This window comes from Agelaius tricolor, unplaced genomic scaffold, assembly GCF_023055355.1.
Source record: "Agelaius tricolor isolate 1412-34295 unplaced genomic scaffold, bAgeTri1.0.p SCAF_7, whole genome shotgun sequence".
Classification (NCBI taxonomy): Eukaryota; Metazoa; Chordata; class Aves; order Passeriformes; family Icteridae; genus Agelaius; species Agelaius tricolor.
Window position 1 is genome coordinate 51,116,117 of NW_027269267.1, and position 23,459 is coordinate 51,139,575.

Consider the following 23,459-nt stretch of genomic DNA (forward strand, 5'->3'; position numbering starts at 1 on the left):
TAGTGGAAGGTACTTTTCACACTGAGAATCTAAACTACAAATGACATGTAGGCAACAAGTAACTTTTGCTGGGAATAGTGTCTCAAAAGCTCATAAAATAAGAATCAAAATCACAGAAAACTTTATTATTTGAAGAGCTTGTAGACCTTTGATGCAGGTAGCTTCATAAATAGGAGTATAGAAAGAAATCTGTCTGACAAAATTGGAAAGTGATCTGAAAAAAATCAAAATAATTAAAGGTGCTAACTGCAGTTTTCGGTACTGTCCTTGATTTCACATTAAGCCCAATAGAGTGGGCTTAATATATTTGATTTATATAAAATCCATGAAGGATGCAACATAAACCAATATGTAATGGAACTTCCACAATGACAATTTTTTCTAAAGGAAAGACTATATTTTCAATTTTGGAACATAAACTTTAATGGAACATAAACCATTGATAAACAAATCATATTTCCTTCTTTAAATTAAACCAGGTAAACAGGAATGAAAGTCATAAAGAAAGGCAAAACTTGTAAATATTGATGTCACATTTATGGATTCCCTTTATAAAGGTGAATTTTGAAAACATGATAATTAGTTTTTACAATCAAATTTTGATTCTATGGCAATGGAAATCTACTACCATGTGGTTTTAAGAAAAGATGAATGTATTTTCTCATGTTCCACTTTTTAACTGGAGCTTTATACCAAAGGATGTTGATTGATTTTTTGTTTCATACACCTCTTCTCCCAGGACAGTAGGACACTCAGAGCACAAAATCAGTGACCGCTCTCTTTCACAGGGATCTGTGATCTGTGCATAACTCATTCCAGAATGGCATCATTCCTATGTTCTCTTTTGAACTTCACCATGTACCTTTTCCTTAGAAGACCTCATCCCATTACACCTACATACATGGTGTACTCTAAACATCTACTCCACCTGGGGAAAAAACCAACCAACCAAGCAATCCAAATCTTTACTCCTTTATGCATATATAAAATAATTTTTTAGCGAACAAAATCATCTTCACTGCTGCATTCCAATCAGCCTTAAAACACAGATGATAGTGGTCTTTTCCGAATTATCAGAGTTCACTCCCTGACAAATCCCACCCCAACCACCCCCTAAAAGCCAAAGGTATTTTGGTGTTATTTAAGTTTTAAATACAAAATCTCACTTCTACAGAATCACAGAATGATTGAAGTGGAAAGGAACCCCTGGAGGCCAGCTGTTCCAAGTTTCCCCCCTTAAATAGGGCCACCTAGACACAGTTGGCCCACACTGTGTACAGGCTTGTTGTGTGACCAGCCCATGGAAAGGAATCATGCTGGAGCAGTGCTGTGTAGTTTCTCATCCATTTCTTTTCCACAGCAAGCGTGAAGAGAAAAGTTGATATGAATAGTCTCTAAATCAGACATATTTTTATATATGTCTAATAAATTTAAACAACTCAAAAATACTATTTCAATTCTTGAGGGTTTTCAGTGTTAGCCAAAAGAAAAAATTTCTCAGAAGGAAGGAGTTATTTTAGAGTTCAATGGAGACAAGTGAAAGGAAAGAAATTATCTAAAATTTTACCTTCATTCTGTGTTTTCTTAGCAGATGTCTTAAGACATTAAAACTTCTGTTTTAATTATTAAAACCTTCCTCAAAATAAATATAATAGGGATCTTATTTTGTATTGTGTTTTAAATCAATGTAATTTCAAACAGTTGCTATGATAAACCTTGAAGATATAATTTCTTTATAAAATAAAAGTTGAAATTCAAATCTTCTGTAGGTTGTACATTGACTACAGGGCAAAAAGCCAAATTTTTAACATTTTTAATCTTGGCTCGTAAAGTTACTTTCTCTGCAGTTTATGGAAAGTCACTTAGAGTCTCTACCTTGATAGATTTATATTTTTTACAAGTTTCTTCTGCATATTAATTACCCAACACATATAGAACATTTTGAGACTATAGAATATGCTATGTTTCTGTCATGGTTTGACACTGGGACAATGCCAGTACCCCCATGAGAATACCCTCTCTCTGGTTTTTGCTGTGAGATGTGACCAGGAATAAGCAAAGCAGGCTCCCACTTAGGAAAGAAAAAAAAAAATTGTTAACTAAACTACAAGGGAAAGGAAAAAAAAAAAAAAACACAGAAGGAAAATGAAAACTTCACAAATACATCTCCTCCCCACCAAATTCCCAATACAATACATCCCCCAAATCATCGACTCTCGGTCCGGCACCACCCTTCAGAATACTCAATCCTCAGTTCATCAAGAGGAGAAGGAGTCCTTCTTGTGCCAATGGTGACCTCTTCCTTTCATGACCAGCACTCTCACCACTGAACACAGACCAGAGCTGCTTCTAGGGTCGACTTTTAAGGATACTTCGTCCCACTCCAAAAAGGCACAGTCTCAACTTTGGGACATCTGTCCCCCCCATATTTTCCACCCCCTGGGGCCGAGGGGTACCCACACCGAACCCTCTTGGTTCTGAGGCATTGCCTCCCCCTAGAATGCAGTCTCTGTATCACAAGGAACATGGTTCTGTCCATGGCTACACAAAAAGAGTCCAGCATAAGCTACTCCATCATCTCTTCCACCTGAGTTCTTCTCTATTTCTCTCGTGGCCCATTTCCTCTTATCTCATCTCTATCTCTCTTCTCATTCAGCTCCAGGAGGATTAGCATTCACAAGGTTTCCATCATCCAAGAAAAGGGTTAAAAATCTGAGGCTCTGTCTGTCCAGAACTCCCATGGCTGCCCAGCTGGGCACCTTCTCACACCCCCCCCTTCTCCTTCTGGGCCGGCCACTATTGAATTTCAAGGTGGCACAAGCACAGGCACAGGCTCTCTCTGTCTCTCCTGGGGCGGGGGGTGGCTGCCCGCTGCCTCTCAGTGCTCCTCCACCCTTCCATCCTGCAGGGGCCTTCCCCTCCCTTCTGTCCAGGCCCGGCCTACCTCACCCGGCCCCATGGCTGCCCCTGGGCCTACCTCACCCGGCCCCATGGCTGCCCCTGGGCCTACCTCACCTGGCCGCATGGCTGCCCCTGGGCCTACCTCACCCGGCCCCATGGCTGCCCCTGGGCCTACCTCACCCGGCCCCATGGCTGCCCCCGCCCCGCCCAGCCCGCAGCCGGGCAGGGGAGCTCTGAACCTTTCACTGACTGGAACCCAGGAGAGCCTCCCAGGGGAGAGCCCTGCTTTAACCCCGTGTGCTCAGAGGCGGATCCAATGTCCCAATAGCCACAGTAGGTGCCAATATTAAAATCAGAGCATCCATTGGCCTAACCACAGCATCCCATAAAACACATTTCCTGTCAAACCACCACACTGGTAAATCCACCTTTTCATTATGACCTTTTCGTATGATACCCAGATTTGTAACTTACATTTGTAGAAATGAAGCAGGAATATAAAATTTCCTCTAAACAGAGAAATTAGGAGTTTAGCTAATCTATTAATCTCTCCAAATCATATTAAAAATCTGCAAACTCACTAGAGAAATATCTTTTATCAAACATAAACCTTTTTATTCTGCTCTAGAACAAACAGATGTTTATGACTTCCATATGCTTCATCCCTGTGCAACCCATCACTGAATCTTCTCCAGACTCTGAGTTCTAAATATGTGTCAGGCTTAATTAATTAACCATATGACTTCTCTTCTGATCAGTGAGACAATCTTGCCATTGGTTTTGTAGTGCTCCATGCAAGTTCATACTACCTCAAATAAGAAAAGCACCTATAATTTCCTTACATTCCTCCGTGATTTAAAAAAAAAACCCACAAATTTCTCTTCTTGAAGATAGCACTGTCATTTGGGGTTGTGTTTAGGAAATTTGATATAATTTATAGCTAGACAAGAAACAGAGGATAAGCAATTTAATGGGCAAATTTTGTTGATCCATTCTTCATCAGTTAATATTACTTTTTAATGAATCTCTACAAGAGCTTGATCCCTAACTATTCAAGTTAATGGGAATATTACCTTTGATGGCTATAGTAGAAATGGATAATAAGTCTAAGGGAGCAAAGTGTTCTTCATTAAAATGTTTTGGTGAGCCAGGTAGTCTCTTAAATCAGTTTGTTTTTGATCAACAATATTTGCTATGATCCACAATTACAACATTTTCTTGTAAAATTATGAGGAAAGCTAAAGATACAACAAGAACAAGAAGGTTTTATTCAAGGTTAAGGTCCACACTGGCAGCAATGTTTTGCTGAGTTGTTTTAAGTCAAACCCTGAGCACAAAACAAGTACAAATAAATTCATATCTATTGATGCCCAAGACAGACCATCACTTTAGCAATACAAAGACTTCAGGGCATTACTTTAGGGCAGGAGGAGGATAGACATGAATCAGGACAGAGGTGTGCTGACAACACATCAAAAATACTTCCCAACAAAAATCTCAGGAAACATGAGCTTGTTTCTGTCTTCATTCCGATTTCTAAGTTTATCAGAATTACAAAATTCAGAATTTCTCAGAATTGCAAAAATATTAGATGAAAAATGACGTGAGGATGTCCTCTTTTAATTGAAAGAGACCTATTGCAAACGACTGACTATGTGAGCTACAACTTTGTTTAGATGAGCCTTGAAAATCTCTAGGGGCTGATTGACCCATCTGTCAGGACAACAATTTCTATTTCATTACCCTCTTGTGGTGAGCTTTTTCCTAATGTCTGCTTTGTAACTCCCAAGCAATAATTGGTGGTTACTGTCTCTTGCCTGATACTATTGGGAAAAGTTTGGATCCATCATTACTGTAACACTTTTAAGGTAAGTGCAAGCAACTGTTGGATCATCCTGTAGCCTCTCACCTCTCTGTCAGACATGACCAGCCCTCCTATCATGTCTCCATCAGATGTGTATTGTAAGTTCTTAAATATCTTGCTACTCATCCGTGTGATTCTTTCCAGTTTCTTTTTCTCGTCAACTGGTGTCCTACTACTATTCCCATTGCAGCATCAGTGTCAGTGACTGAAGGATGATAGCCACAGCCCTACTGTGCAAACCACAACCCTACCAAAGCAATGCAGCCTGTGGTTTATGTTATAGAGAGCACAATGTTGGCTCATATGTAGTCTGGCATCCACAAAAAACCTCCCCTGAACACCAACAGCAGTAGCAGTACTCAGCCTATTGATTCATATTCTGAAGCATGGTGCAAAGCCTCCTGCACATTCCCTTTTGAAACTGTATGAGGTTTCTTTCATCCTGGTCCTTATGTTTATAGAGGTCAATCAATTTTTCTTGAGAAATAAGTGTATTGTCCTTTTTAAATTATACCCAGTTAAAGGACCACAGACTAAGCAGAGGAAGATAAGGCTACATAGCTGAAACATCTTTAGGGATTTAACTAAGGACTAATTTTCAAAAGATAAATATAATTTGTATTCTGCTGTTAAAATTCCCCCAGATTTTTAGCTTTCTCTACAAACTACTTAGAGCCTTTGAACAGTGCTCAGCACAAGACCTTTGGAAAGTCCTATTAACACCTTCTGGAATTTTGAACTCCATTTTTTCCTTTTAAGAGTGACTGCAAAAGTGCTTACTCTCAAAGTCCAGTTGGGAGTTGTGAATCTGAGTAACTCAAAGTTGCAGAGGGTATATGAGATAAAGTGGTTGTAAAATCAATGAAAATAAAGGACAGTACATTTGTAAAGAATATAACTGGAGCAACTGACAATACAAGAAAGTACAGGAGACTATTCTATTACAAAATAAAAAATGAAACCCATGGATCTAGGCTTTGTAATTCAGACTATTAAGTGTTCAAAGGAAACAGAGTGTTTAAATGGAAATGAGGTGACTCAGAGTCTTTGACTTGATTTAACTTGCTCTACTAAAGCTAGAGAGAAAAATAAGACCACATTTCAGTGAAAGGGAATATGCCAATTTGAAACCAAGAACATTTAATAAAACTTCCTGAAAGAAAATCTATCAGACTGCAGGAAAAAAAACCCAAAACTAACAAAAAACTGTCCCAGAGGTAATAAATGCCAGAAGCCCCAGCACATGGAACATTTTAACTGATCTTAAACTGATCAAAACATTTTGAAGGAACAATAAGGATCAATCCCAAATGGACACAGACTTAACTTCTGTGAATTTATGGCAAATTAAATAAGCACTGGGATATGGTGCCAGCACTGAGGAAATAGCCTGCAAGGGAAAAAAGAGACTAACCTTGAAAAGAGAGAAAAGAGAAAATAATATCCTAGATAGTTTGTAAATATAAAGTTTTGACAATTAATGTGGGCCAAGCTCATTTTAGGAGTAAATATCAGTGAATATTTGTATCAGGCATAAGCAGAGATGGGATAATTATTTTCAAAAACATTATGTTTAGAGAAATGGGGCAATGTTATGGAATTTGGATGAAATGGAGATATTTAGACTAGATAAAATGCTACTTTATGGGAATAGAGCCTAAAAAGGGTTTTGCCAATAGCATTTGGGGTTTTTTTCACAGGAAAATTAAATCTATGATGTACTGGTGTTTAAATACATATATCATATCTTTAAAGTATCCTGACTTAACTTCCATGAGATCATAACCACCAGGTAAAAAGAATACTCTGTACTATTTATTAAAGATAGATTTAGACCCAAATCTCTGGAAAATACTTAAGGAGCAGTAGGAAACAAAGGAAGTAAAAAGGGAAGATTGAGCTTTACAAGATCATTTTCCGTACACAGGAAGTACGGCAAAGGACAACTGAAATTTCCAAATGTGTAACTTCAGAATGTTCTCAATGCAAGAATCTCTCTTTCATTACAGAACAATAGGTTTTCAGTCCTGAACTTTTTTGCCATTAGCTTATACCTCATGTGTCATAATTAAAAAAAAAAAAAAGTCAGCTGTGAGGTTTAGAATATGAGTGAGGTTCTCCACAAGTATAGGAGGATTCTTTTTTCAACTAATTTTTTTGTTTGGGCACGGATTTTGTGTGGATTTGTTTAGTTGGTTGACTGTTTTCTTTTGGTTTTAATTTTCCTGGCTATATTTTGCTTACAATAAGGAGTATTGCAAAAAGTCATTGAAAAGGCTGTCACTGTTTCACATGCACTGGCCAGCAGATTATTTTAGTTTCAAAATTCATAATCTGTTTCAGCAGTTCCACAAAATTCAGGGTATTTAAAAGAAATCTTAGCAAATATTGACACTGCTGTTGTCTGTTGCCTTGGGAAACAAGAGATACTGATTCTACAGAAACATATCTAAATTTCTTAAATAATCCAAATAAAGAACTTATAAAGTACTGCAGTGACTACAAAGAAGTATTACTGTCAATTCTGTTTGGAATTCAATACTTGTGTCCAGCTTGTAACCAACAAAGAACATATATAAAGTTTAATTTATGTTTTGATGCTATGTCATAGTTTGCTGCACCTTTGATAGGCTGAACCACGGTCAGGTTATTAATTGTCATGTGTCACAAATGTGAAGGCATCAGGAAGACAAGTACTGTACCTGATTTCTCCAAAACACATAATCCATTCAAGAAAGTACTTGAAATCAGCCATAAACAGTTTCTATCCCTGAGAAAAAGCAGGAGGTTTTGAAACTGTGTGGACAAGAACTGGAGAAAACCTGAGACACTTGGAAAGATTTACACAGAAATGTAAATCATGAATAATAGGGCATTCAAAATTACACTGCTGAAGCTTACTTGCATATAGCTCTGAACCTGGATTTCAATTTCCTCATTGGAAGTCCTGTTCTGTTCTGCTGCTCATTTGCAAGACAATCTATCTGTTTTTTAGGACAAAGTAATGTTCTGTTAATACTAAAGGGATGCAGCATAAAGTGGAACAGCAGAAATTTCCTATTTGTACATATGTCTTAAGTGAGTGTTACAGTGGAATCAGTACTTCTTGGCAGTACAGAGTGGCACAGTTGCAGAGCTGCACAATCAGTAAAATGTACCCATACAGTTAATTGAAAAGTTCTGTGTATGTTGATACTATTTTATTGCAAAAATGACTGATTAGAAACCTAAATCAACACTGAAGAAACATTTAGAATGTCTGTTTATTTTCTGACCTTATGTTTAGAGTAACAATCTAGCAATGCATGATACAGCAGCAATTTCTGTTTTATGCAGTTTTTGGCTTACTTTCCTTGGTAATGACATCATACATTCTTAAATTACAGTATCTGCTTCTCAAATTAGAGCTCTGTTTCTTCCCCACATGGCTGAGCAATACAGAACTTAGGTTTATTTCATGTCCAAAGCACAGCATATGTGCTGTTGTTTTAACTGAAGTGATAAAAAAACAAAACCTAAACTGCTCCAATTTCTTCACCCTCTCCCTTTTGTTGCTACATTTCAAAAGTGAATTTACAAAGTACTGCACTGCATTTAAGTGTGTACTTCAAATTCCATAAAGTTATTCAGCTAAAACATTTCCAGATTCTTTTAAGAGAAGTTGTGTCTCAAATTATATGTGGACGTCTACTGTTTTCTCTCAATGACATCTCCTAGAATTTGTGCAGTGGGGATTACCAAACCAGTATTCTTTGGTTTTCACCCTGCAATTAAAATATGTGCTCCAAAATTTCACCTAAGAGTCAACAAAGGTGTTGATTTAAATGCCTAAATCCTCTCAAAATGTACCTGAAACATGATTCTCTTCATTAGCCTAATTTATTTTAGTACTGTAATTGTGTACAAATGAAGACCAGGTAAAAGACAGATTTCACTAGTGACTCTGCATAAATCTGTAAATGAATATCATTACTTGGCAACTAGCAGAGACTGAACAATCTGGTGAGTTTCTCCAATCTGGTGAGTTTCTCCATTATAGTTTTACAGTGGAGTCTATCAATAAGGTTCTTTGAGAGCCTTTCCTACAAGAATACCCCATGTACCAGTGACATTTCCAGCACAACAGCTCTGTCTCTCTTCTCATGAAGAATTCTTGCTAAGGAGGAAGCAAATAAGATAAAGACGATGAGAGATGGAAGTATCTCCACAGTTCTCTGAAAATTCAAGTCACCTTTATGAAATCCATTTGTATATTTAGGAATGTACCTAATGCAGTGAGTTTGAATAGTACTAGTCTATGTCTTCAGCCTCTACACATCTATAAAAATTATTAGATCATGAGAAAAGCTATCTTGAAATGATAAATTAATTCAGGTGAAATTTCTTCTTTGTAGAGAGGTCATTTTCTCCTATTTACCTAAAAAGTAAAATCTTGCATGTTCTGTAGTATATGCCAGCAGCTGTAAGAATTAGGGGGCTTTCAAAGGAGCTTTCAAAGACTTTCAGTGGCAGATAACCCTTCAAAATTTACTCTTCAAATCACTCTGCAAAATTAGCTCTTCAAAGTCAACTATTATTCCTTCTTAATTTTCTAAATGATATTCATGTAGTGAACTGTCTAATAAAATTATATTTATTTTTGGGTTTAGTCTTATGTGTCGTTAGCAGTTTTGTTTAAAGAACTCCTTCTCAGTACCAGTGTGGGTAGAATACTAATTACTGAAACATACACTGCAAAAATGTTTTTGAGGCAAGAAATTGCCTCTGACTTCTAGAGACTAGTGGGAGTTCCTCCAGGATAAAATATTGAAAAATAAGAAATCCTGAAACATAAGATACCAGCAATTCTCAAAGTAAATCCAAACCAGAAACTTCTTCCTCCTGTCGTATAGGGGAAAAAATAATTTGTCTTTTATCATCTGCTACAAGAAAAAATACTAATACTTAAAGTTGGGGGTTTTATCTTAAAAAAAAATAAAATAAAAAAAAGAAGTCAATTTGTTAACTTTGAAGTTTTTGAAGAGATACTTTGAGGATGAGATGCTTTGAGGATGAGACTGCCTGTCTCCTGATAGGCAGTCATTTATGATGATGTAGAGGCTGCAGCACTGATTTGTTAGCAGTTTAGAACTGCCCAGTATAGTGTAAGATAGTGAGCCAAGCTGTAAAATAGTGAACAGATGGATCCAGTCAGAATTTTTAAGATTACTGTTAAATGTACAATATTCCAGTTTTTAAACTTCCTGCAAGCTAAAATCTCCCTCAGCACAAACTTGTAAAAGCAGAGTAATCAAGGTCTGACCTTGTCAGACTGCTACTGGGTAAGAGGAAACTGTTAACTGCTGTACTCACAAAGCAGGTATTCAGTGTCATACAAGACCTATATGCCTTTAAATTTGAGCCTCATGCATTTACCTAATTTATCCATTCATCAGTTTGCTGTGTCACCCTGTCCTTCATTAGCTCCTGTCATCAATAGATTAAATACAGTTACTTGACTATGAATAAATTGGGTGTTAACCTCCTCCCACAGTGAAATACTCTGGAAAAGTTGTCACAGAAAGTAATCCCTAATGTGACCTTAAGCTCTTCCTTCTTGTTAATTTTAATTAACTAACATGCCAATCAGATTTTTAGTGCAATTTTTTTCCTAGCCATTATCACCATTTTTGTAGATCTTTACTTTAATCTATGTATTGGTACCTCTGCCCAGCTGCCTCTTAGTGTGTGGATGTGCATTTTCATTTTGGGTTACTCAGGCAATTTGCAAAATTGTGGAAGATCAACAATGCCATCTGCAGGTATAAGATAACTCCTGATCTGGAGACACATTCTCTTTCAATTTTATGTTTTCCTGCCTTAGATTAGGCTACTTTTTCCTAGATTGAAGTTAAAGATGACCAAAACTGTGTAGGTCTGTTTTGCCAGACTAGCAACTAGATAAAATAATTTTGGCTTTGATCTGTATAGTATTGATATATACAAAAGATTGAATGCAGGGTTTTTTAAGACTTATTCAAGCTTCTCAAAAATATTAAACCTGCAAAATGGAACTTTAAAACCTGTTAAAAGGACATCTTTCCAGCTTCCTAATATTCTTGGAGTTCCAGCAAGTTTGTGAATTGAGCCAGAACTGCTTTTCTCATGACCTGTCACATTCTGTTATATTCAAGTGGATATAGTAGCAAACTCTAGAAGGATGTGTATGCTACGGTTACTGCCTGTTTCTTGTATTTTTTTTCCTGGCTTCTCTTTCATACAGATTTTCAGGCATAGAGGTGAGGTATAAATGTCACAGAGAACAATGAGTGATGTGAGAGACTGAGTGGATTACTGGTAATGTACAGTTCAGAATATTTCATCTCTGTTTCAATGTTTTCTGCTAGTAAAAGTTAATTTTTTCCTCCCTGTTGAAGACAAAGAATATTCACAATTCAGTGACATTACAAACTGTGAGGAAATAAGTACACTCATCTTATAAGTGATGAGTTTCCTATGAGATTAACTAATTTCTACCATCACTAAAGTGAAAGAAAATCACCAATTTTATTTTTTTAAAAAGTACTTTTTTTTTGTTTTCCATCTGGGTCAGCATGCTATTAAAAGAAACAAAAACTTATGGTCAGAGACTAGAAACTCGTGATTATTGTTCTTATTCTTTAACTGCATCAGTGACTCTGGGCAAAAGCAAATTTTTTTGTGCTCACTACCTACATCTGTAAATTAGAATCTAATACTTACCTCTCACAAGGGAATTGTGAGCTTTTGATAAGATGTTTGAGTAAGCTAGTAAGCTGTTTGAGTCTGTAAGTAGCAAAAAAATATTCCTTAAACAGTACTCTGGGGTTTTTTTTCACTAAATACACTTCTTAGAGAACGTAAAATTAGTAGTCCTTTAGAAAAATTCTAAGATCAAGTGTTTTCATGAGTGAAAGTAATTTAGTCTTCTCAGTAAGCCAACTCAACTGAAAGCTTTTGTTCAGAAAGGAGACATTTAACTTCATGCAATCTATTCAGGAACCTGTTCAGAGTCTGGCAAAGGCAATGTGATCCTTTCAAAAGACATTTTTTCCCCACTGTTTTTTAATATTAAGCTGAAATTTAATTCTGAGTGATTTATTTCAAGTTACCCCAAAAATTAATTTTGCATATCTTCCTAAAATTAATAATTTTGGAATTATTGAGAACATTTTTTGTATGAGAAAGATTTTAAAAAGAAGAAAAGAGTCTGAAAATTTTTCACAACTCTACTCAAATGTGTTTTGTGCTACAAGAAAATATTTCAGGGTTGTCAAATAAATATAGATAAACACACTGAAAATCATAAGCTGCTTTTTCTGGCTTCACCAAACTTCATTAGATTTTAAAATAATTGCAATATATTTCTTGGCTAGTAATGAATTTATGTAAATGTACTCTTATTCTTAATTTGCCCTCTCCATTTTTAGAGGCTATCACCCGTAGCTGATGGCCAGATGCACTTGCAAGCAGCTTTGCCCCCCAGCATGACCGCGCATAATTTTTCATCATGCTATCTTTCCTGTGTCTATATGTCTTCCTCTCTCCCCCCAGTCTTTTGTATTTAGTGAATTTACTTTGGATTACATTCTGAAATAGATTTTACAAGTGTCTAATGAACTGGCTGCATGATAACAACTCTGTTGACCTTGTAAGCACAATGTGAAATTCAGTGCTGCACCTCTAACAGGCATGAATGAACCAGCGGATGCAGCAGAAGTGGGAAGCGGTTGATTAGCTCAAAGGTACCTTTGAGACCACCAAAAACAAACTGCTGTAAAGGACAATTAGCATTGCAATGCCTTTCCTGAATTTTCCTATGGATCAGAAGGCTGTACAGAATCTCAATAATGCTTTGTATCCCAAGACATTCTATGCCTGTGAGGAAGTGATTTTTATATGTCTCCTACATCGCACCTACTGAGAAAATCCTTCATCACTAAGCTAAGTTTTGAAGTGTTTTTCCATCTTTTCTAAATCACTGTATCACAGAATATACCACCTGTGCACAGAAAAGGAAAATAATACCTTTCCTTTGCTTTCCCTGGTTCCGATTAAACGTAAATTAGACAAAAAACTGTTTAAATGTAAGTTTTTTTCTGTGTCCCTGTGGGCCTATTTAACACAGAAGTAAACAGAAAGAACTTTCTTAATATTTCTGTACTTTGGTAAAACCTGTTAGTTAAGATTGTCTAAAATTGTATTTGTGCCCTTCACGTAAATGCTGTTTCTCAGAAAAGCTAAAAGGTGCTTGCGTTGCCAGGTGATTTGTTTGAGGTGCTATGATTGAGATAAAATACAAGTGAGACAGGTGCAATTTTAGGAGCTTATCAAAATTTCTTTGATCTGATTTAAATTTTTGCCAGTGTTAATATCTGGCATTCTGCCTCAGGGTTTAAAGCCTCAGGTTAAAGAACTGTTTGAAGAGAACTTAAACCACTTTTTCCTTTTACTTCTTATATATTAATCCTCTCAACCCTCCCCTGCAACCAATAAAATTTCTCATACATATCTTGGAATATTGCCCTCCTTGGATGCACCAGTGTTGCTGAATGCCTCAACCATCTCTGTGAGAGATCAGTGCACAGTAGGGTACTTCCCATGTTCCTAAAGATGAAATATACATAAAAACTGAAATCCAGTATTTGAGAATAATAATTTGACTGTCCCATTATAGATAACATACTCTGAATTATATCTTTGAAGTAGTTATATTCCAGTTGCATAATAACTGAGCTTTAGTCCATTTTACTAAAAGATTGACTATCTTAATTGCCTACCATTTGACAATGTATTTTGTATTAACCAGGAGTCCTCATGGCAATTGTTGTCATAGGAAAGACCATTATTCCACAGTTAGATTAAAAAAAAATCATTTACAATCTGATTTTTAAATTCTCTTTAAATCTTAACCCTAGTTCCTATATATTTCTCCTAGATGCATAATTATCCATTTGGAAGGGAAATGAGAAAGACTTGGCTCAATACCTGTCTTGACCTACTTAACTGACAATTACAAAGATAAGCTTTATGTTACACATAGCTTTTTTCATTTGAGATATGGGGGTTATTATTGATGTCATTACTATTAACTGTAGCCACTAGATTCTATCATTATTTTACTATCTTGTCATCTTTATGGATTTATACCTATAAAGCTTTATTGACTCCTCCCTCCCTTCCTTAACTGCAACACTCTCAAGGCAAGAGTGAACCTACCTACAATTCTGGATTAATAAACCAGGACTTTAGCACTAAAAATAACATTGCAGAAAGCCTAATTATCTTCTACATACTAATCCATCATACTGTCAATCTTCCCCAATCAATCTGAAAAAAACCATGATTTTTAGCTGAATTTTTTCAAAGCAGTTTTCAGGTTGTTAAAAGAAAGGGCATAGTTTCTCACTGAGATTATACTCCATTCCTTGCATGCTCCATTCACCCTTGTCTGCAATGGGCACAGATCTACTAAACCAAGTTGGATCAGAGTATTACTTGTCACAGAAATCATTTTACCTGTATGCAATGAGAAGAAAACAGAAAGGAAGAAAACTTCTAACTCACTTGTGCTAGAAATGCTGCTTTTATGCAGATCCTGGGGAAAAAAACACAACTCTATATGAATAAACACACATTGTCTCATTTGATATCATAATAATTTTTCTATCTGACTATGTGGAAAACCAGATTGTCTCAGTCTTGTGTTTTTGCTTTAACTCATATGTCAAACAGAAGGCTTGGTTTCCTGTTAACTTCCTTGAATATGTTGTAAGATAGCAGAGCATTGCAAGTCACAGGGAATCAGCCATGAAGCAGAGTTATACCTACACAGAATTATTGTTATCTGAAAGAAAAAAAGGGAAGTTTATAAGCATTTCTTTCACCTTTTATTTTGTTTTGTTTTTCTGGTGTCATGAAATAGCTGGGGAAAGGGAGGAACACTTTTCAGCAATGCGTCTACACTTGTTTTTCAGCTAGTGAAAAACAGTCATTTTATTTTACTGTAAAACTGCTCTGCACTTTGCAGAAACAAAATGTGTGAATCACAGCAGATGAAGGAGATGCTGATTAAAGCATAAATTTTGCTTGCTGTAACATTTTTTTTCCTTTGCAGACTGGTTCTTATCTTTGTCATCATTAAACTCCAACTCATATTGAAACAACTTGGAAGAAAAGTGTATTCTTGTGGGTGTCTTAACATTTGGAGTAAAAGACATAATAAAACATTAATTCCAAAAGGCAAAGAAAAGACATTGTCTTTTGTCCACAAGGCAGCAAATTCCACAAATCTCCGTCATGAAATCCAGGCTGCCATGTGGTTAAAAAGCTGTAGAAGCCTGATACTTCAGGGAGATCTGTTGTGCATGGACAATTCATCTGTGAAAAGACACTAATTCTAGAATGTCCAAGATGCACTGATTTCACTGTGAATGCACAGAACGATCACCGTGTCAGTATGGTTTGACTATTATTAATCAGAGTTTGGAAATAAGATAAAGAATTGGTCTGTTCACACACTATACTTAACTATCTAGGACTTCTGGTCTTTCACAGGGTAAAAGAGAGAAAGGAAAAGGAAACAAATTTCCTCAAATAAAAGGTATCTGTTTACCTAAAATTCTGTTAGGGATTCACTGATCATATGCTGATTTTGACATCTGAGTAGTACCCAGCTTACTTTTACAGTTATTAGAGAAAATAGGCACTGCTAAAGCACAAAACGTATGGCTTTAAAGCAGACATCTAAAATACATTGGTTGAATTGAATTGGAAAAAAAAAAAACCACAAAAAATCAAGCCAACAAACAAATTCCCCCCCCCAGTAAAACAACAACAAGAAATCCCAAAATAGGATTAAAAATTACTCCTGACTTGAGAAAAAAAAAAAGCGCATATCCATCAGATAAACACGTCCACACTGAAATGGCTACAGATACATAAGAGGTGTTCCACTGAAATTATGTACTGATTGTTCTTAGTCTTCAAAAGCTATGTGCCTTACAGGTTCTGAATAGTCATGTACTGTCTGTTGCCTAAAATGATAAATGTTCATGTTTATATTCCTCATAATTAGCAAACATGCTAGGTAATTTTCCATAGTTATAACCTGTTACAGATTCAGTCATCCATCTAAGGTAACATGGAACACAGGTAAAACATATAAGGAACTTTTTTTTTTTTTTGAGAAATAGTAATAAATAGGGGAGCAAGAATTACTCCCCTATTTAATAATACATTTATTAAAATGTATTTAATAATACATTGTAATGCTTCAGTATTTTGCATTCTGTAATGTTTCAAATCCCTTAATTACTTTCATCAGGCATGTATTTTGTATATTAGTAGAACACTTTGCTTTGGTTTGCTTCAATATAAATCACATTTCTTATTCTTACAAAATATCTGGTATTTTTCTACTCCAATATGTTAGACAAAAAGCCATTTCTGATTTTTCTGAAGCAGTCCATTTGCCTGTTGCTAAAGCGAACAAGATAATCAATAAAATCAACCCAGAAGTCTCTCAGGAGAATTTTGGAACTGAGCATCAAGCTTGTCACTGTAAAACTAGAGGTCAAGTTTTACCCTGAACTACAGGCAACCACATTTTCATCAGAGAGCTTACAGTCATGCACTCAGCAGCAGCGACTGTAAGAACATTTGACTTTCTAAAGGTCACAGTTTAAATCCAGCAATGAATTTCAGATTTCGTGACACTTGATACTGCAGTGCCAGGAAGTTAAGCACCAAGATTCATCACCCTGACTTTCTAATTCCTTCTGCTGAAAGTAGATATAGAGGTTCAAGGTGGGTGTGATGCAGCTAATTTAGTGGTTTAGGTAAGGGGTCCCTACTTCTAACACAGCTGCTCATCTTCTGACTCAGAAAGCAAAGAGGAAGTGAAAGAGGAAGAGCATGAGCAACATTCATGTTGAAGAGAATGCAGTCAGCTCTACTGAACAGATACCTTGTTTAGTGGCTTTCCTGAAGGGGAAGAGGAGGAGGAGGAGGAGGAGGAGGAGGAGGAGGTGGAGGAGGAGGTGGAGGAGGCATTGTTCTCTCTTCTGACCAGAGAGAGTACCCAAGGGAATGGTCTGAAATTGGTGGGGAGGGATGGGGTGGGGGTGGTGTTAGGCTGCACATCAGGAAAAGGTTTTAACCCACAGGGTGGCTGAACACTGGAACAGGCTCCCCAGAGAAGTGGTCCCAGCACCAGCCTGACAGAGACAAGAAGCATTTGGACAATGCTCTCAGGCATACAGTCCTGACTCTTGGGGATGGCTGTGTGCAGGGCAAGGAGTTGAACTTGATGATCCTTGTGGGTCCCTTCCAACTCAGGATATTCCATAGGTCTATGATTTTTCTATTGTAATATTTCTTTTTTTTTTTTTGGGGGGGGGGGGAGGGAAGGATTGACAATAATATGGTATTTTGGAAGGTGGAACAAAGGGAAGTAATCTGGAAAAGTTTAATATAATTTGACAATTTTAATCATTTCAATCAGTCTCCTGAATTCAGGGGGATAAATTCCATTTCACATAACTGATTCTGTTGGGAGATGAAAACTTTTTTGTGTGACCTGTAAATGTTATCACAAACAGTAACAGTATTTGACAAATGGTTTAATCACTACAGAGTAGATCAACACATTTTTCTTTGCTGTAATAAAGTGTCTCTTTTTAGAAAGCATATGGATTTATATTTTTCCAAATTTATATAAAGTCTCATATACGTGCTAACCTTGTTTTACTCTAAAAATGCTGAAATGTTTCACAAGACAAATGTCTGTACTTTCCTAACAGGTCACACATTATTTTCAAGGGTTTAGTCATTTACAGTTTCTTGTGTCTTTTGGGACAGCTGTCATGTTTAAACACAGGCTTAGCCTCCCTTCCATCAAAAAATACACAAGAGAATCAATATCAAAATCTAGTCTATTACAAAAAGTCTTATATTAAACCTAATAACGGATTTCTCAGGTAACAATTGGTGCAGCAACTGTAGACACATCTCAAAGAGCACCCATGCCAAATTATGAACATTCCCACTGCATCATAATGTATGTTACGTGGAAAAGGAAAACACTTATTCTGGAAAAGGGCAATTTCAATAATTAAAACATGAATGCTGCTGGGGCTTCTCACATTTGTTGTTTCAATCTTCAAGTGATTCCTCAACAGCTAGTGAAAATGCCAATAAACCATTATTGCAACTGGGCACTGATGCAGCCTTCTGTGTGAGGTTGCTCTAGCCCTTTGATCATCTTCATGGCCCTTCTCTGGACCTGCTCTGGATGTGTCCACATCCTTCTTTTGTTGGAGGCCCCAGACCTGGATACAGTTTTCCAGGTGGGATCTCATATGAGGGCAGAGCAGAAGAGAACAATCACCTCCCTTGGGCTGCTGGTCCTGCTGCTTTTGATGCAGCCCAGGATATGATTTGCTTTCTGGGCTTCAATGATTTTTTTCAGAAATTAAGTTAAATTAAATTAAATTAACTTAAATTAAATTATTTCATAGAATGACTCAGTGATTTGGCTCAGAAGGGACCTTAAAGATCATCTGGTTTCAAGGCCCCTGCAATGGGCTGGGATACCTTCCTTCAGACCAGGTGACTCAAAGCCCCATGCAACCTGGTCATTGTTATTTTCAAACACCTGAAAACAACGTGCTATTAAGTGCTTGTTTTTTGGTTTTTTGTTTTGATTCCAGAACTATTGAATTAAAATATATCTATTATTTTTGTCATCAAACTTTCTAATAAAACTGACAACAACATTCTTGCCTTATTTTGCTAATGAAGTTATAATTATCAGATATAGCTTTATGGACTGAAATTCCTGAGTGCCATCCATTAGTACTTCCTTTTGTTTCTTTTTATTACTTGACTCAGACTAGTATCTCTGATATACCAGCACCGCCAAGGTTACCTGCTCTGAAGCTGCCTTACTTCAGTATTAAACTTTATTTCTGTTATGTAGTCACATTGAGGGATAGCACAGACTATAGCTGCATTTCTCCAAGAATAAATGTAAGTGACATCTCTTTGTAAATCACACTTTTTATTTCAAGCAATTTCCTTATATTTCTGCAGTTAAGGCATACTGGGAGCTTCCCCATGTATTTGTGTTTATTCATTAAATAAGCAGGATTTCTCTTAAAACCCAATGTGAGCTGTGGAAATTCCATCTGAGTCAGTTTTTTAAATTTTTTTCTTTCCTTGAATGGTATCTTTTGCACTGAAAAATAATAATGTTAATAAATAATAATGAATATATGTTATTCACCCAATTTATTTTTTAAAACACTTCAATGCAATTTTTTGATCAATAGCTATAAGTTATATTAATATGGCTAGCACATATATGAAGATTGATTATTTCTTACCAAAACCAAAACACTTAAACTTTTAGAAAAGCACACACATATGTAAAAAACCATATGTACAGGAATATATGAAAAGAGCATGAATAAAATATTTTATCTTTTTTCTGCAAAGTACAATGATGCAAAAGTGATTGTAGAAACATAATAGAAATTGATTTTACATAGCTTCTGGAACAAATTTAAGTGCATTTTTCATAGTCTTCTAGTTTGTTAAGAAACTAAAGGTCATATGAATTTAATAAAAATTATAGTGGTGAGTATTTCAATTAGCATTTAACAAGAACTAAAACTATCTTTGAATAGGAGAAGAAATCACAGAATTATGTATGTTTCACTTAATCATCTATAGAAGTTGCAATATTTTTAGGGAATGTCTAGAACTATTAAATGACCTTCACTTGACTTGAGGCTTTAAACTCACACCATGGCAAGACATTTGCCTTGGTACAATTCCATTATGAACTATATCTGGATTATATTCACTTTCTTTACTTTTCATTATTCTTTTGCACAGAACCTCTAGCTTTCATTATGTGGATTCCAGATAAATCCAAGGTCAAATTTACATTACAGAAGCTTTACTGAAAGGTTATGTAGCTATGTAATATTTTACCACCTATCTTTTGAATCTGTTTGAAATCCAAGAGGAGTCATGGAGTATGGCAAAGAGATGAGATGTGTTTCAGGCATTTGTTTTCAAATTTGAATGTAAATAGAATTTCAAAAGAAAAATATCCATATGGAAGGCAGAATATCTAAAGAAAAGTTTATTACTTAATCTCTTAATCTTGAAAAGATTTTAAGCAGCATAATATATGATTTGCAAAACCTTTTTAAAATTCAGCAATCCAAGCATTTGGGTTTATGAAATTAGTTCAACATGGAAGGCTATTTTTAGGTCTCTATCCTTCCAAATTTTCCATTTGCTATCAAATGGCCTGACACTGATTAGGAAATCCATTAATCTAATTTTTACATTGGGAACTACTAAGTGACACAGACATTTGTAGTCACTTTCATGTTCAAAAACTAGAATCTTCCCACAAACACCTCTCAGGAATTCATATATATATATGAATTATATACATGCTTTCATATATATTTCAGGAATTCATATATATATGTTTTTGAATGCCTACACATCACTTAAAAGAAATAGAATAGTTAATAAAAATAAAATAAATTACAACAAATCAATTATTGGGTAAATGCTGGTTTATTGATATTCCTTTGCAATTAGATTGGTTATTAGTTGTCTTCTACTTAGATCTTAGTTCAGAACTATTAGTTCAGTACTTAGAAACAATCATATGAGAAATAATCATGAATGAAAGAGCAGCTTTTGACAACATCCTCCTATGTTAATGTAGTGGAATGCTTACTAGACTTAATAAAATTGATAAACACTGACATAGAACATCAGAGGAAAGGTTCAAAGTGTTTGACTTTCAGAATTAATTTTCAGTCCTTTGATTTTAAACCAGGTTAAACACCTTGATCTTATAGTTTGTATTTAAAATATTCATATTAATTTCCATATAGTTTTCCTTCAGTTTAATATCTGTCATCTGTTGATCACTGAATGTGAAAAGAACAGTGGTATGCCATCTCTTTTTACTACAAAGTGAAAAACTAATGTATCTGACAATGGTGCTAAATACTAAGTTGCAAACTTACAAGCAGGGATTTCTGGCAATGCTTGACTGAGCAATGATTTTACAATTTATTATTAACAAATTTTATGCACACTAGAAATGATCTTTCATTATCAAAGTAATTTTTTTGGTGCTAACACCCATCAGAAAGACAAGGTTGCATGTCAACCAGACTGCTGTGTGACCTCTTGCAAATCAAGTAACTTTTTCACACCACATGTCATTAGTAAAAGAGGGGTAATAATAACTCTCTTCCTTTCACAACTGCTGCAGGTTGCATTGGATTCTTATTTGGTGTCTTCACTGCTGCAAATTTAATTCTCCTTTTCCTTTTCCTTTTCCTTTTCCTTTTCCACTGTATCCCTGTTATAAATTGTCATAAGGATACCTAATGAAATTTGTCAATACGTGAGTACCAGGCATGTTTTCTTCAGTGTATTAATATAAAACTTAAATGAGGTGCAAGAGACATTTTAAAACTGACAAATATAGATGAATTCCAAGAATATCACAAAGCATTGACTGACTGACCTTGCTCACAGAAATTTTCCCTCATGTAGTCCTTGGATGAGCCTTAGTGAGTCTTTCTTGAGTGAGGAGAGAAAAAAAAAAAAGATTGCAAAAGAAAATGCCCTGACATGGGGAATCTTTTTCCAGTGAAAGACTGCAAATATTTTTTGATAAGAGATAGATAAGAAAAATTATGTTTTATACACTTAGCTTGTGAGAGAGAAGGAAAAATGGCTCAAAGTAATGAAATAGCACGTGGAAAGACAGCAGTACTGATGGATTACAGTAGACTGAAGTAAAAAATGCAAGGAATAAAGAGAAGACTGTGAAAAGAGCAGACAATAATGGCATGATTAAAAACTTACTATAGTGGACCCAGTACAATTTAAAGAAAACATTCTAATTGTAGAATTATTGCAGGAAAAGCAATAAAAATGGTATGGACTAGGAGCATTCAGAAAGCAGGAGTGAAGCAACTCTAAAAACATAGATTGGAATATGTCTAGAAAGGAAGATATATGTATTACACACATTCAGAAATCATAGCTGAGACCAGACAGAAGAAAAGGGAAAGGGAAAGAGGGGAGGGAAGGGAAGGGAAGGGAAGGGAAGGGAAGGGAAGGGAAGGGAAGGGAAGGGAAGGGAAGGGAAGGGAAGGGAAGGGAAGGGAAGGGAAGGGAAGGGAAGGGAAGGGAAGGGAAGGGAAGGGAAGGGAAGGGAAGGGAGGACCAATGAATTAAAGATTTCTGAAACCATTCACTGGAGAAATATAATTTTATGCAGTTAACTGAAACTCATTTTGTAGAAAGAGATGACAATAGATAGAAAATTTTACAAGCAAGTTTCAGTAATAACAGAAAAAAAATGTACCACTGGACACAAAAAAGGGCTATTCTTTTATTGGTAAATTGCACCACCGTGATATTTTTTTTTTCAGAGGGCATAGTGACAAATTGCTGCTGTACAAATATTTTTTCAATCAATATAGCAGGTTGAAATAAGCTCATAGAATTAGAAAAGGGCATCCGTACCTCATTGTGATGTTTATGGTATTTGTGCAGTGCTTGCTGCTTTTTTTAATGGAGGTTAATGAAAGCTGTGCAGATAACTCAAATGGAATGTATTTCTCAGTCCATTTCCAGGAGAATCTCACTGCTTATACTATGGAATATTTTTGATTGCTATGCATTGTTATTATTCGATTACATTCACTTCATTGTATTTTATTTACAGGCTTTCTACTCCTATCAGAAATTGAGGCACAGAAGAGTTTATCTCAGGATTTAATTCAAATGTATTCTGACTCCCTTCTGTTTTCCACAGGGTTTAGATGACAGAGCTAAAATCTGTTGGCATCTAAGAAAATGAATCCCTTAAAGTTCCCCTAACAGTATGAAATGTTATAACTCTTACAGTCAGGCAATCAGCCCCACTGCTCCAAGAACACTGAAGTTATTGGAGTACCTTCTAGGGCTTTAAATAGACAAAGGAACATCATTATCCAGGTATTCAGTATGTATTTCCAGCAGAATGAAGACCAAAGAAGATTTGTGTCAGTCCCACAGAATGAAACTCAGATCAAGAAACAGGAAAGACTTAATTTGCAGTCAAAATCAGAATCCATTTGTTTTCTGTGAAAGACAATGGGCTTAAGAAAAAATAGGGGGAATTACATTTTTACTGTTTCTTCTTGTTTCAACACCTGTGGTCTGAGCCTATATATTAGGAAGTGTCTCTACTAGGTTTCCTGTGTAGCAGATTTATATGTATATTTGACGTTTCTCATAAAGTAATAAAAAATCCTCTAGACAACCTCCACTGAAATAAAAAAATAAATGATTCCTGTCTTTATTATATTACTTAGACAATATGAAAAAAAATAGTAAATAAACTCCTCAGGTGAATACTTTTTGCCTTCACTGTAGGTTCTGATAAATATTGCATTAAAATATTACCATAGACCTAAAATGAGTATCCTAATCATGGAACCTTAATGGTCTCAGTTCATGCTATGTTAGACCTCCCTACTGTGATGAACAACTCCTATGCTGAAATAGTAATCAGCTGCATTAATATAGTGTTAAATAAGTCCCCATTCCAATTACGTTGTAGCAGATGCAAAGG